The sequence below is a fragment of the Pristiophorus japonicus genome, chromosome 1 (assembly GCF_044704955.1).
Source record: "Pristiophorus japonicus isolate sPriJap1 chromosome 1, sPriJap1.hap1, whole genome shotgun sequence".
Lineage (NCBI taxonomy): Eukaryota > Metazoa > Chordata > Chondrichthyes > Pristiophoridae > Pristiophorus > Pristiophorus japonicus.
This window is the reverse complement of record NC_091977.1, coordinates 338,393,409-338,409,078: the sequence shown is the minus strand read 5'-3', so window position 1 is coordinate 338,409,078 and position 15,670 is coordinate 338,393,409. Positions and strand designations below refer to the sequence as shown.

General features: G+C 49.0%; 1 non-coding gene across 1 annotated transcript; it reads left to right on the top strand.

Moving 5' to 3' along the window:
- Positions 1-2,108: 2,108 nt before the first annotated feature.
- On the top strand, positions 2,109-2,180 carry trnae-cuc (transfer RNA glutamic acid (anticodon CUC)). The gene has a single exon. It is a non-coding gene; the product is annotated as a tRNA-Glu (tRNA).
- The last annotated feature ends 13,490 nt before the right edge of the window (positions 2,181-15,670 follow it).

The following is a 15,670-nucleotide window of genomic DNA, read 5'->3' as shown; positions in this document are numbered from 1 at the left end:
TCAGGGTACAATTTAGTACAATCCAGGATACATTGTAATACAGTCATCAAATTATGTTACATGTGGCACTATACAGTACACGGAACGGGTGAGGGCACAGTTACATTTCTTTACAACATACATTACTAAACAGTTGCAGAACTTGCATTATACATGGCACTACATAGGTGTTTGCAGGTCATGGTGCTCTATGTATACAAAAAGTTTACAAGTACAGCCCGAGGGGAGTTTTATACTGATTCCAGCCCCTGGGTTTACCGTTGCGGAAGGGCTTTAAACTGTGGCTCTTCCCCACCGTGCCTTTGTGGTGACTGCACCAATTTTTAGTGCGTCCCTCAGCACTTACTCCTGGATCTTGGATTGCGCCAGTCTGCAACACGCAGACGTGAACATCTCCTTGCTCTGGAAGACCAGCAAGTTTCGGCAAGACCAAAGTGCGTCTTTCACTGAGTTGATGGCCCTCCAGCAGCAGATGATGTCTGTCTCGGTGTGTGTCCCTGGGAACAGCCCGTAGAGCACAGAGTCCTGTATTACGGAGCTGCTTGGGATGAACCTCGACAGCAACCACTGCATCTCCTTCCAGACCTGCCGTGCAAAGGGGCAGTCCCAAAGGAGATGGATGACAGTCTCGTCTGCACCACAGCCAACTCGGGGTCAGAGTGCTGTGTCTCTGAAATCCCAGCTGTGCATGAAGGATCTGATGGGTAGGGCCCTCCTCACCGCCAACCAAGCTACGTCTTGGTGCTTGTGTGAAAGCTCTGGCGATGAGACATTCTGCCAAATGAGTTCGACAGTCTGCTCGGGGAACCGTCCGACAGGATCCATCATCGTTGCCTTTTCTAGAGCATCCAGGACCTTGCGTGCTGACCACTTTATGGCCTTGTGGTCAAAAGTGTTTTTCTTGAAAAACTTTTCCACGAAGGACAGGTGCTGAGGCATGATCCAACTACTCGGAGCATTCCGCGGCAGCCTGGCCAGACCCATCGTTCGCAACACTGGGGACAGATAGAATCTCTGCACATACTGACACTTGGCGTTTGCGTACGAAGGGTCTATGCACAGCTTGATGCAGCCGCACACAAAGGTGGCCATCAGGATGAGGGCCACGCTCGGGACATCCTTTCCCCTCTTGTCCAGAGATTTGTACATCGTATCTCTGCGGACACGGTCCATTTTTGATCTCCAGACGAAATGGAAGACGGCCCAGGTGACTACCATGGCACTGGAGTGGGGCATGGGACAGACCTGCGCCACGTACAACACCGAGAGCGCCTCACTCCTGATGACCAGGTTCTTTCCTGCAATGGAGAGTGAGCGCAGCTTCCACCATCCCAGTTTATGTTTCACTTTAGCGATACGCTCCTTCCAGTTTTTGACGCACGCCCCGTCCGCTCCGAACCATATTCCCAAAACCTTCAGGGAATCTGACTTCACGGTGAAGGGAATAAAGGATCGGTCGGACCAGCTTGCAATGAACATGGCCTCGCTTTTGCTGCGATTTACCTTCGCTCCCGAGGCCAGTTCAAACTGGTCGCAGATTGTGAGCAATCCGCGGACCGACTGCGGATCTGAGCAAAAGACGGCGACATCGTCCATGTACAGGGAGGGCTTGACCTGTGCGCCTCTGCTGCCTGGGATTGTCACCCCCCTAATGCTCGCATCCTTCCTGATGGACTCGGCAAAGGACTCGATACAGCACACAAACAAGACAGAGGAGAGAGGACAGCCTTGCCTGACTCCAGACCTGATCGGAAAGCTTTCAGTTTCCCACCCGTTGATTAGAACTGTGCTACTGATGTCTGTGTAGAGCAGTTGGATCCAATTGCGGATAGCCTCCCCAAACCCCATCTTGGAGAGCAGGTCCATCAGGTACATGTGCGATATCCTGTCAAAGACCTTCTCCTGGTCCAAGCTGATTAAACAGGTGTCCACCCTTTTGTTTTGCATGTAGGCAATCGTGTTGGTTCAATGATGTAATGGTGAGCACTTTGGACTTTGAATTCAACGATCCATGTTCAAATCTGGTCGGAATGAAATAGTTCCGTTGGGAGAACGTTAGACTGAACATCTAAAGGTTCCTGGTTCAATCCTGTTTTTTTTTGGCAGCTTCCTTGGTGGTCTAGTGGTTAGGATTTGGCGCTCTCACCGCCATGGCCAGGGTTTGATTCCCGGTCAGGGAACATTGTATTTTCGGTGGTTCAAATTGCAATGCTGTTTAGTGTCCCCCCAGTCAGGGGGCACTTGTATAATTTGCCTCTCTGTTCCCTAAAAAAAACCCCACAAAAATAAAACAAAAAAGGACACTTGAAAAGTATTTGCAGTGTCCCCTTCCTTTAATCAGGGGGCACTTGAGTTAATGTTTATTTTTGTTCTCAACAAAAGAGTTGTAGAGCTGTTGCAAAAAAAACCCCCCAAAAAACCCCAAAAAAACTCCCCAAAAAACCAAATAAAGGGCACTTGAAAAATGTTTGGAGTGTCCCCCCCTTTAATCAGAGGGCACTTGATTTAATTGGTTAATTTGATTACAACCAAAAGAGTTGTAAAGATGGTGAGGGGGCACTTGTGTTACTGTTTCAATTTTAAAAATAGTTGTAGAGTTGTTGACATTATTTGAAGGAGCTGCTCCGCGATTTTGGCTGCACTTCAGTCCCACACTCCTGATCTTTGGGCACCCTGTGCGGAGGGGAGCGGATAGGTCCGAGGGCCTCCTCGTAGGACTGCTACTGGGCACGGCCAAGGGTGCCATCAGCCGATCCAGGAAGCGGTCGGTCGAGGGGGTCATTCAACCCGACTGCCTGCCTCTCTTCTGCGCTTACATCCAGGCCAGGGTGTCCCTAGAGATGGAGCACGCGGTGTCCACCGGTACGCTCGCGGCCTTCCGCGAGAGGTGGGCGCCGGAGGGACTGGAGTGCATCATCAACCCCGGCAACCAAATTTTAATTTGATTTTATATGTTTTGAAGTCTAATTTGTTTTATTGTGCCGTGTTTTAGTGTCCCCTCCCTTTTAGCCAGGGGGCACATGTATAATTTGTGGTTTTAGTGCCCCCCAAAAAACACAAAAAAAACGCAAAAAAGGGCACTTGTAAACTGTTTGGAGTGTCTCCCCCCCTTTTTAATCAGGGGGCACTTGATTCAATGTTTATTTTGTCTTCAACTAAAAGAATTGTAGAGATGGTGAGGGGGCACTTGTGTTACTGTTTCAACGTTAAAAATAGTTGCAGAGCTGTTGACATTATTTGAAGGGGCTGTTCCTCGATTTTTGGCTGCACTTCAGTCCCATGCTCCTGATCTTTGAGCACCCTGTGTGGAGGGGAGCAGGCAGGTCGGAAGGCCTCCTCGTAGGACTGCTCCTGGGCATGGCCAAGGGTGCCATCATCCGGTCCAGGCAGCGGGCGGTCGAGGGAGTCATTCAGCCCGACTGCCTGCCTCTCTTTCGCGGTTACATCCGAGCCAGGGTGTCCTTGGAGATGGAGCACGCGGTGTCCACCGGTACGCTCGCGGCCTTCCGTGGGAGGTGGGCGCCGGAGGGACTGGAGTGCATCATCAACCCCGGCAACCAAAGTTTAATTTGTTTATTGTGACGGTTTTAGCCAGGGGGCACTTGTATAATTTGTGTTTTAGTGCCCTCAAAAAAAACAAGGGGGCACTTACAAAGTTTTTGGAGTGTCCCTCTCCCTTTAATCAGGGGGCACTTGATTACTGATCGCAACTTTAAAATAGTTGTAGGCAATCATATCCCTGAGTAGCGCGAGGCTAACAGAGATCTTCCTGCCGGGGACAGCGCAGGTCTGGTCTGGGTGGATCACCAGCTCCAGAGCAGACTTGACCCTGTTTGCGATGACCTTTGACAGGATCTTATAGTCCACATTGAGCAGCGAAATGGGCCACCAGTTTTTGATTTCCTTCCTCTCCCCCTTCTGCTTGTAGATGAGGGTGATGATGGCTTTCCTTATTGATTCTGACATGCTGCCGGCCAGAAGCATACCCCCGTACACTTCCAGGAGGTCTGGGCCTATCCAGTCCCACAGAGCTGAATACAACTCGACCGGTAAGCCGTCGCTTCCGGGAGTTTTACTCGTCGCGAGGGACCGGACGGCCTTTGTCATCTCGTCCAGAATTAGCGGGTGGTCCAGACTCTCCTGCTCGCTGTCATCTAAGACCTCTGAGATAGATGACAGGAAAGACAGGGAGGCCACACGGTCTGTGGGCTTGACATCGTACAGCCCGGCATAGAAGGATTTGCTGATCCTCAGCATGTCGGGCTGCGAAGATGTCACAGAACCATCTTCTTCCTTTAGGCTGCTGATCACAGAGCTCCCCCTGTGTACCTTTTGGAAGAAGAAACGCGAACACGTCTCATCCTGCTTGACGGAGCGGACTCTGGAGCGGAAAATGATTTTGGAGGACTCTGAGGCAGAGAGCGAGGCTTGCTGGCCCTTCACCTCTTCGAGTTCCTCCGCGACATTGACCCCTATCGACTGCAACAGGAGCAGGTTTTGCATACTCTTCTGGAGTTGGGACAATTCCCTCTCGCCTCCTGAACACCTTTGAGGATGAAGAACCTCTTGATGTTTGTCTTGATTATTTCCCACCAGTGCATCGGGGAATCACAGATGGGTTTTACGGTTCTCCAACTTTTGTAATCCCTCTTGAGTTCCTCTATGTTTTCCGGGGTCAACAGTTTCACGTTGAGCTTCCATATCCCCCTGCCAACTTTCTGATCTTACTGTGGGAGGCAGTCAGCCAGTAGGAGGCAGTGGTCAGAGAAGAACATCGGCGTGACGTTGGTGGATCTGACCTCGAGCATGTGGGACACAAATAGGAAGTCTATTCTGGAACGGATGGACCCGTCTGGTCTCGACCAGGTGTATCTGCGCGGTGCTCCATCTGCAGGGTTGCTGAAAACGTCACACAGCTTGGCGTCCAGTTTGCTGTCGGCTCTGCTGGATCGTCCAGCCGCATCTACGATGCAGTTCAAATCACCACCCAGAACGACCGGTCTGGATGTCGCCAGCAGCAGTGGGAGCTGCTGGAGGAGGGCCAGTCACTCGTTTCTGAGAGGCGAGGCATACACGTTAATTAGCCTTAGAGGAACATTTTTATACAATACATCTGCTACGAGGAGGCGGCCACCCACCACCTCCTTAACTTCGGTGATGGTGAAGTGGCCTCCCCGCAGCAGAATGCCCAGGCCGGGGGAACGGCAATCATTGCCTCCTGACCAGACGGATGGTCCGTGGGACCACCATTGCGACCAGTGCAGGTAACTGCTGAAGTGCGGCAGGTCGCACTCCTGCAAGAATAGCAGGTCTGCCTTGACCTTGGCGAGGTACCCCAAGGTGGAAATGTTATGTATTGTCCAGGTACATTAAATGTATAAGTACAATGGTGTGCCACAGAGGGCGCTGTGGTGGGAGACCTGCAAGACAGAGTACAAAAGGCTGCCCACCACACCTGAGAGGCACTCTGGAATTACACAATAAAGGATTAAGGTCACAGCAGTTACTACAGCACCAGACCGTGTGGAGTCAATGATTTGAGTGCTACATACATCACATTGGCGACAAGGACACGGACGAACTTCACACAACCATGGTCTGGGTTCGTTAAAGGATTTTACGGTGGGCAATGATTGGGAGGCCTTTACGGAAAGGCTTGAGTACTACTTCACAGCAAACGACTTGACGGCGGACACGAATGCAATGAGAGAGAAGCGTAAGACGATATTGCTCTCCAGTTGTGGCGATGAGGTTTACTGTCTCGTCAGGGATTTGCTGGCACCCGCGAGTGCCAGGGACAAGTCATATGAGGAGCTGATCACACTAATTCGTGACCAGTTGAAACCAAATGAGAGTATCCTCACGGCCAGACACAAATTCTACCATCACTGCAGACCTGACGGCCAGGATTTCTCCAAATATGCTGCGGACCTCAGGAGACTCGCGGCGCCGTGTGATTTTGGCGCACACCTTGACGAGGCGTTGCGGGACGTTTTTATTATGGGGATTGGCCATGAGGGCCTCCTTCACAAGCTGCTGGCCGCGGAACCCACAGTCACCCTGACAAAAGCCATCACCATCAGCCGGGCATATATGACCTCGACTTGCAGCACCAAGCAAATAATCCACACAGTCTCGAACCCAGCAGGCACTGTCCACAGGATAGCGCCCACCACAGACAAAACTGCAGAATGTGGCTCTGCCCAGGGCAGAGAGCACGGACCTCGGGGTCCTGTAATTCAGAGTCCACTGAGGGGGGCCAATCAAGCAGCACCATGCTGGCGCTGTGGAGGAAGCCATGGGGCTCACCGGTGCAGGTTTGCGGAGTATATGTGCAATACCTGCCACGTTAAAGGCCACCTTCAGCATATGTGTAAAAGAAATCTGACTCACCGCGTGGCTGAGGAGATGGGGGATGATCCACTGTTCAGCGAGGAGCAGGCAGAAGAAGATGAGGGGTTGGGACTGTATACGTGCACCGACGGTTCGCCCCCAGTGATAATGGAAGTAAAAATTAACGGAGTCCCGGTGAGTATGGAAATGGACCACGGGATCACGTCCATCGTTGATGAGTCGGAGAACTTTTGATAAACTGTGGGTCAACCCAGCTGCACAACCCAAGCTGGTCCCGGTCACGGCAAAGCCGCGTACCTACACCAAGGAACTAATACCTGTTCTTGGCAGGACGGATATGCAGGTATCTCACGAGGGCGAGACACACGGTTTACCTTTGTGGGTCATTGCAGGCGATGGGCCGACGCTTCTCGGCAGGAGGTGGATGGGGAAAGTCTGTGGGAGCTGGGAAGACTTCATCACTCCTTCACAGACTGCTGCTCCCCAGGTTCCCAAAGAGCAGCGCCGACCGAGCTGGAGCTGCAGCCTAAATCCGCACACAGGCGACAGCAGCCCAGAACTCCTGACCTCAAGCAATCCTGCAGCCTCAGCCTTCACAGACGAGCAGACCCTGGAAGAGCAGTTTTGCAGGTGTGGGACGATTGCTGGGAGGTGGGCCGGCGGGGCGCTGCGGGCGATGAGCGGGAGGTCCATCGATGCCCGACGGATTCGGGGATCCCACGCAGAGGAAAAGTCGGGCGGCGGTAGCGGCTGCGATGCTGGCAGCCATGGCGACCGCAGGAGAGGCGGCTACGGCAGCCGCAGGAGGGGCAGCAAGTGCGGAGACAGCGGTGGGAGCGGAGGATGCGGCGGTGGCTGGCGTGACTTGGGAGAACGCGAGCCAGAGCGGCGGTTGCGGCAGAAAGTACGGAGGCCGCTCTCACAGGGACTGTGACTGATCGAGTCCAGGGAGCCACTTCTGCCAGAGTCAAGATGGGTTGCTCTGGGCCGTTTTTCCCCTTTCTTTCTTCTTTGTTCCCTCTGTCCTTTCTTCGCCAGCGAGCTCAAGATGGTGGTGCGTCTCGTGGCAACAGAGCTCTGCAGACAAAGGCCAGCAGAGCAACTAAAATGGCGGCACCCAAGGGAAGCCTCGTGGGAACCACAAGATGGCGTCTTAAAAGGGAAATGCACCCGGGAGTCTTAAAAGGGCCTTACACCATTGGCGGTCCCCACAATGAAACTTTTGTAAGGCAAGAGCGAGTCTAAATGAGCTATGTGAATGTCGAATTATGACTTATGATGAGTTAATATTTTAATGCTGAATGGTTACTGTGTTTAAAATTATGGATATGAATTATGAAAAGAGTTAATACCACAAGGTACAAGTAAAAGGGATATGGATCCATGACTAATGACTAATGGGCTAATGCGATTTTCGATTTAGGTGATTCATGCAATGGTTCAGCCGCTGCAGATGAGCCACCAAAGTGACTGCTTTCTGAGAACAGAGGAAACGCACCAGTTGTGATACCCTGTCTCAGCCCAGCCCATTACCTCGGGCAAAAAAGGGGCAGTGTACCAGCACCGTACCTCATCCAGAGGAGCTGGGATTAAATAACTGTTCAGTGTACCTGCAACCTTTTAACATAACATCTGTATCACATATTATATGTACCATACAAATGTACCGTCTATGTATACCTGCTTTCTGTTGGAGGTTATGCTCGTGTACTTCATCACCAATGTAAGGACTGCAAACACCACATGCTGGCACCGGATCGCAAGCATAATCTCCACATGAGGGAGAAGAGGGAAGTGGATGGTCATGGACTCACACACACAAATCAACCAGGATGAACAAGGCCGAGGTCACCGGCAACGGCTTTTGGAACTGGGGGGGGGGAGTGAGATGTTATGTATTGTCCAGGTACATTAAATGTATAAGTACAATGGTGCGCCACAGAGGGCGTTGTGGTGGGAGACCTGAAAGTACCTTTGGCCCTGTGGCCTGTTCCCGTATACATAGGTTAACTTTAAACTTTTCGACTGCACCTTGGTTGAGATATGGGTTGTCCTCTGCCTTGGGGATGGTTCGACCAGGGGACGCCAGCAGTGTGGACGGGGGGGTCCTCCATGTCAACTGGGCTGCCCTCGTCTGGTGTTGGTTGTTCCTTGTGTGCATCCCCTGTGGTGTCGATGCTCACAATGTTCTGGAGCTGGGGTGCATCTGTCGCTTCGTCGCTCCTAGAGATCCGAAGCGGGGGTGCATTGGTGGCTTCGTCGCTCCCGGACATCCGGAGCGGGGGTGCATCGATTGCTTCTTCACTCCCGGAACTCCGGAGCTGGGGTTCATCGGTTGCTTCGTTGCCCCCGGAAATCCAGAGCAGGGGTGCATCGGTCACTTCACTGCTCCCGGGGTCCCGGAGCTGGACTGCGCTGGTCACATTGGCGTTTTGCCTCTTCTTCTGCTGGTGGTAGCGGGGGCTTTTGCCTCGCCCTTCATCATCGGATGAGCTGCAGCCACTGCTGTCTGTCGTGGATGGTAGCCATCTTTTGCCTCTCGTTTCTGCAGGAGGCCTCTTTTCCTTTGACTTGCGGGCCACCTTCTTCCTCTTGACGAGCTGCGATTCCTGTTTTCCTTCTGCTTCTGTTCCCTCCTCTTCCATGGGGGTGTCTCGGGGGGGCGTTTCACTGCTGGGTGCTAGTGTCTGGAGGCTTAGAAACATAGAAACATAGAAAATAGGTGCAGGAGTAGGACATTCGGCCCTTCGAGCCTGCACCACCATTCAATGAGTTCATGGCTGAACATGCAACTTCAGTACCCCATTCCTGCTTTCTCGCCATACCCCTTGATCCCCCTAGTAGTAAGGACTACATCTAACTCCTTTTTGAATATATTTAGTGAATTGTCCTCAACAACTTTCTGTGGTAGAGAATTCCACAGGTTCACCACTCTCTGGGTGAAGAAGTTTCTCCTCATCTCGGTCCTAAATGGCTTACCCCTTATCCTTAGACTGTGACCTCTGGTTCTGGACTTCCCCAACATTGGGAACATTCTTCCTACAGGTAACATGTCTAAACCCATCAGAATTTTAAACATTTCTATGAGATGCCCTCTCATTCTTCTGAACTCCAGTGGCAGACTTTCCTTCCTCCTCTCGGTCAGTGTCGACTAGGGCAGTGGTTTGTTCACACGGTGTCTTTGGCCTACATGATGCAGGAGCTGAAGGGCCTCGCCTGCATCAACACGCACAAGGGACTGTTCATCTACAACAGATGCCCGTTTGGAATTCGGTCGGCTGCAGCGCTCTTCCAGAGAAACGTGGAGAGACTACTCAAGTCAGTACCACGCACGGTAGTTTTTCAGGACGACATATTGGTCATGGGTCAGGACACCATCGAGCACCTACAAAACCTGGAGGAGGTCCTCCAGTGACTGGATCGCGTAGGGCTGCGGCTGAAGAGGTTGAAATGCGTCTTCATGGCAACAGAAGTGGAGTTTTTGGGGAGAAAGATCGCGGTGGACGGCATTCGGCCCACAGACGCCAAGACAGAGGCTATCAGGAATGCACCCAGGCCACAGAATGTCACGGAGCTGCGGTCGTTCCTGGGACTCCTCAACTATTTTGGTAACTTCCTACCGGGGTTAAGCACCCTCTTAGAGCCCCTACATGTGTTATTGCGTAAAGGTGAGAACTGTGTATGGGGAAAAAAACAAGTAATTGCTTTTGAGAAAGCCAGAAACAATTTATGCTCCAACAAGCTACTTGTATTGTATGACCTGTGTAAAAGACTTGTGCTAGCATGTGATGCGTCGTCGTACGGAGTCGGGTGTGTATTACAACAAGTTAACGTTGCGTGGAAGTTGCAACCTGTCGCCTATGCTTCCAGGAGCTTGTCTAAGGCCAAGAGGGCCTACAGCATGATTGAGAAAGAGGCATTAGTGTGTGTGTTCGAGGTAAAGAAAATGCATCAGTACCTGTTTGGCCTTAAATTTGAGCTGGAAACCGATCACAAGCCACTCATATCCCTGTTCGCTGAAAACAAGGGGATAAATATTAATGCCTCAGCCCGCATACAAAATGGGCACTCACGCTATCAGCGTATAACTATACCATCCGCCACAGGCCAGGCACCGAGAACTGTACGGATATTCTCAGTCGGCTACCATTGCCCACCATGAGGGTGGAAATGGTGCAGCCTGCAAACTTGTTGATAGTGGCGCAGCCCGCAGACTTGTTGATGGTCATGGAAGCATTTGAAAATGATAAATCACCTGTCATGGCCCACCAGATTAGGACTTGGACCAGCCAAGATCCTCTGCTGTTCCTAGTAAAAAACTGTGTACTGCATGGGAGCTGGGCCAGCATCCCCGTTGAAATGCAAGAGCGAATCAAGCCGTTCCAACAGCAAAAGGATGAGCTGTCCATTCAGACAGATTGCCTGTTGTGGGGTAACCGCGTAGTGCTACCCAAAAAGGGCAGAGAGACGTTCATCTCGGATCTCCACAGCACACACCCAGATATAGTAATGATGAAAGCAATAGCCAGGTCCCACGTATGGTGACGCGGTATCAACTCTGTACAGCAATGCAGCGTGTGTGCTCAGTTGAGCAACGTGCCCAGAGAGGCGCCACTAAGTTTGTGGTCCTGGCCCTCCAGACCATGGTCGAGGATCCATGTTGACTATGCGGGCCTGTTTCTCGGTAAAATGTTCCTGGTGGTGATGGATGCTTTTTCAAAATGGATTGAATGTGAAATAATGTCGGGAAGCACCGCCACCATTGACAGCCTGAGGGCCATGTTTGCCGCCCACAGCCTGCCTGACATACTGATCAGTGACAACGGGCCATGTTTCACCAGTACCAAATTTAAAGAATTCATGACTCGCAATGGAATCAAGCATGTCACCTCGGTCCCGTTTAAACCAGCCTCCAATGGGCAGGCAGAGCGGGCAGTACAAACAAACAAACAGAATCTCAAACGAGTCACAGAAGGCTCACTCCAAACCCACCTGTCCCGAGTACTGCTCAGCTACCGCACGAGACCCCACTCACTCACAGGGGTGCCCCTGCCTGAGCTACTCATGAAAAGGACACTTAAAACCAGACTCCCGCTGGTTCACCCCAACCTGCATGATCAGGTAGAGAGCAGGCGGCAGCAACAAAATGTAAACGATGGTCGCGCCACTGTGTCACGGGAAATTGATCTGAATGACCCTGTGTATGTGCTAAACTATGGACATGGTCCCAAGTGGATCGCGGGCACAGTGATAGCTAAAGAAGGGAGTAGGGTGTTTGTAGTAAAACTAGACAATGGACAAATTTGCAGAAAGCACCTGGACCAAACGAGGCTGCGGTTCACAGACTGCCCTGAACAACCCACAGCAGACACCACCTTTTTCGAGCCCACAACACACACACAAAGGATCAACGACACCATGCCGGACCAGGAAATCGATACCATCACGCCCAACAGCCCAGCAAGGCCAGGCTCACCCAGCAGCCCTGCAGGGCCAAGAACACGCCAGTCCAGCGAGTGTCTTAATAAAGACTGAGGTCACTGTTACTTTAACCTCCCTGTGTGCATTCTCATTTGTGTTAGGAACACAGCAGTCTGGCTGCTGCTTTTGGACAGCAACCAGAAGGTCGATCCAGCTGGTGGCCATCGCCACTGCTGCAGGCCTCTTCAGGCCTAGGAAAATGATATGAACCAGCAAGTATGGGTGGGATGAAGTTTGGTTAAATTTGAGGGTATTGACGGCTGAACTGATCGACTAGAAGACTATAATAGAACATGAAATAAAGCCGTCCATGGGTCGCTGGTTTGATTGGGGCTCGAAGGAGCATGAGTGTTGGTAATGCTTAATGTAGAGACCACTGCATCTTTTAAGGGAAAATTGGATAAATATTTGAAGTATGACTACAGGGAGTGAGCAGGGCAGTGGGATTAGTTTTGGGTTGGTCTAGTAAAGAGCTGACATAGCCATAATAGGATGAATGGCTGCCTTCTGTCTTGTAAAAATCTAAGGTTCTATAGTTCAGGGGAGAAATCAAAGAATTAAAGACATATACGAGACACAGAGGGGTGAAAATTACAGGAATTTAAAGATCCTGATTTCTGCAATTCTGTGGAGATTCTCACAATATCCTGCTGCAACTTTGGTGAATGATCAATGGAACCCCCAGTGAAATGGCGTAAATGGCTGTGAACAAATTTACAGTAGGTGACTGCGAGAACTCCCACGGAATTCCTAGGCTCCTAAGAACCTTCCCCCTTCTGCCTCTTGCATGTCGGTATTTTTTACGATCGATGGGTTATAAGTAGAACCATCAGAAAATCCAATGGTTGACATCAGTGCAGCATTTAAATGTAGTTTCCAAATGGCCACCATTATCTGGGTGAGCACTAACCCCACTTACAATGGAACATCTTCATGTACGTCGCTAGGACCATGGATGTGATGTCACACGTCACCCACGTCCCCTCCCCCCGACCATTTTCCTTGTCCAGCTGCCCCAAAACTGCCTAAAAATGGATGGTCAAAATGAGAACAATCCAATCTACATTTTTCATATTGTCCTGTTTCTTCTCTCTGTGTTTATATTCTGAGAGTTTCTGATTTAGTCCATTCTTTGATCTCAAATCTTGATTAAATTATCTTTATAAACATATATGTTGATTCTGTTTTGGCCATGTCTTGTTTTGGCAGATGTAAAGCAGCACAGACATAGCTCACCTTGTGGCCAGAGATACTAAATTATAAAACCACTTTCACCATCCCTAATTTGTTCAAAGGGACGTTTAAACCACATCAGTTGTGAACACCTTTGAAACCTTTCTACATAACTAAGCACTGTACCTTAAAAAGCACTGACACAGTTGCTGTTTAAAAAACAGCTGGCCTCTTGCTCATTTAGAGCCTGCAACTGCAATTTTCTTATCAAGGAGCTGCCTCAGTCAGCTGGTGCTCAAGAGAAAATCAAATTAAACCAAAACTTAATATCCAGAATTTAAAAATCCATTGGTAATATTCAATTAAAGAAGCTCCATAACTCTGGGTTATTAAAAAGTCTTCACTAAAAAAGAGAAAAAACTCTGCAAACCTGAAATAAAACCAATATGTTAACCTGACTTTTCTTTATAGTAGCTTAGTGGGCAAAATTCAATAGCCCCTGAAAACGGGCATGGGTTAATTGTGGTTCGTGCCTGTTGCTTCTGATACAGGCACCACGCCAACTTTGTGCTGCGTGCTAATTAATGTGATTGCAGCGTGCAGGCAACGCTAACCGCATTGCTGATTGGCCGCACACATCAGCAGGGGACCAAACTTGTACCTTGCTAGCAGTACTTAAAGCTAGCCTGCACTGCTTAAAGCTAGCCTACCTCTCTTAAAGGGAGTTACATTGTGGCTGGAGCAGGAGCTGGAAGTCATTCTGCAAATGATTCTGATCTGGGAAGCACTCAATAATCATTCAGCATGGGAGAGAGCAGGCTCCAAGATTACCAATGCTGCATGTTTGGAAAGGAGGAGGTGGAAAGGAGGAGAGATGTGTTGTATCCACAGGGGACCATGAAGCTCTCCAGACTGATGTTCAGAGGGCATTGGGAGCAGATAGCCATGGCGTTCAATGCAGGAGTTAAGCCCCGAGGACCTAGATGCAGTTCCGTAAGAAGTTGAATGACCGCACACGATAGGTCAAGATCAGTGAATGCATCTTTAAATACCATATCCTACCAACTGCACTACAATAGATCGGCAAAATGGAAAAGGAGCAGGGGTAGCCCTGATAATAAAGGATGGGATAAAGAATGTAGAGAGAAAGGAACTTAGCTTGGAAAATCAAGAAGTAAAATCAGTTTGGGTGGAGCTAAGAAACTGCAAGGGGCAGAAAACATTGGCGGGAGTTGTTTACAGGCCCCCAAACAGTAGTGGTACTGTAGGGCACAGGATAAACGAGGAAATTAGAAGTGCATGTAACAAGGGTAATACAGTAATCATGAAGGACTTTAATCTACATATAGACTGGGTAAATCAAATATGCAGTAATAGTGTAGAGGACAAATTCATCGAATGTATACAAGATGGTTTTCTACATCAGTATGTTTAGGAACCAACTAGGGAACAGGCTATTTTAGATCTAGTACTGTGCAATGAGAAAGGGTTAATTAACAACCTTGCAGTAAAGGGACCTTTAGGGAAGAGTGACCATAATATGATAGAATTTTATATTGAGTTTGAAAGTGATTTCGTTAAATCCGAAACTAAGGTCTTAAATCTAAACAAGGGAAACTACGTAGGTATGAGGGGCAAGTTGGCTAAGGTAGATTGGGAAACTATAATAAAAGGTATAATGGTAGAAAAGCATTTAAAGAATTAATACATAATTTAAAACAAACTTACATTTCTTTAAAGGACAAAAAACCCCACAGGAAAAGTGGTCCAACCATGGCTAACAAGAGAAGTTAAAAATAGTATTAGATCAAAGAAAGAGGCTTATAATGTTACCAAAAGGAGCAGAAAGCCTGAGTATTGGGAGGATTTTTGAATATAGCAAAGGAGGACCAAGAAATTGATAAAGAAAGGGAAAATGAGAGTAAACTAGCAAGATACATAAAAACAGATGGTAAAAGCTTCTATAGCTATGTAAAAGGGAAAAGATTAGCGAAAGTAAATGTGAGTCCTTTATAGTCTGAGACAGGAGAAATTATAATGGGGAATAAGGAAATGACAGAGAAAATAAACAAGTAGTTTGTGTCTGTCTTCATGGAAGAAGACACAAAAAATCTCCCAGAAATAGTGGAGAACCAAGGGTCTAGCGAGAATGAGGAACTGAGAGAAATTAGTATTCGTAAAAAAATAGTACTGGAGAAATTAATGGTACCGAAAGCCAATAAATCCCCCGGACTACATTCTAGGGTTTTGAAAGAGGTGGCTATAGAGATAGTGGATTCATTGGTTGTCATCTTCAAAAATTCCATAGATTCTAGAACGGTTCTGCAGATTGGAAGATAGTTAAGAAAGGAGGGAGAGAGAAAATGGGGAACTACAGACCAATTAGCCTGATATCAATCGTAGGGAAAATGCTGGAATTTATTATGAAGGATGTGGTAACAGGGCACTTAGAGAATACTAATCGGTTTGGGCAGAGTGAACATGGATTTATGAAATCACGTGTGACAAATCTGTTAGAGTTTTTTGAGGTTGTAACTAGTAGAATAGATAAGGGGGGAGCCAGTGGATGTGGTGTATTTGAATTTTCAGAAGGCATTTGATAAGGTGCCACATAAGAGACTATTAAACAAAATTAGGGCTCATAGATTGGGGGTAATATACT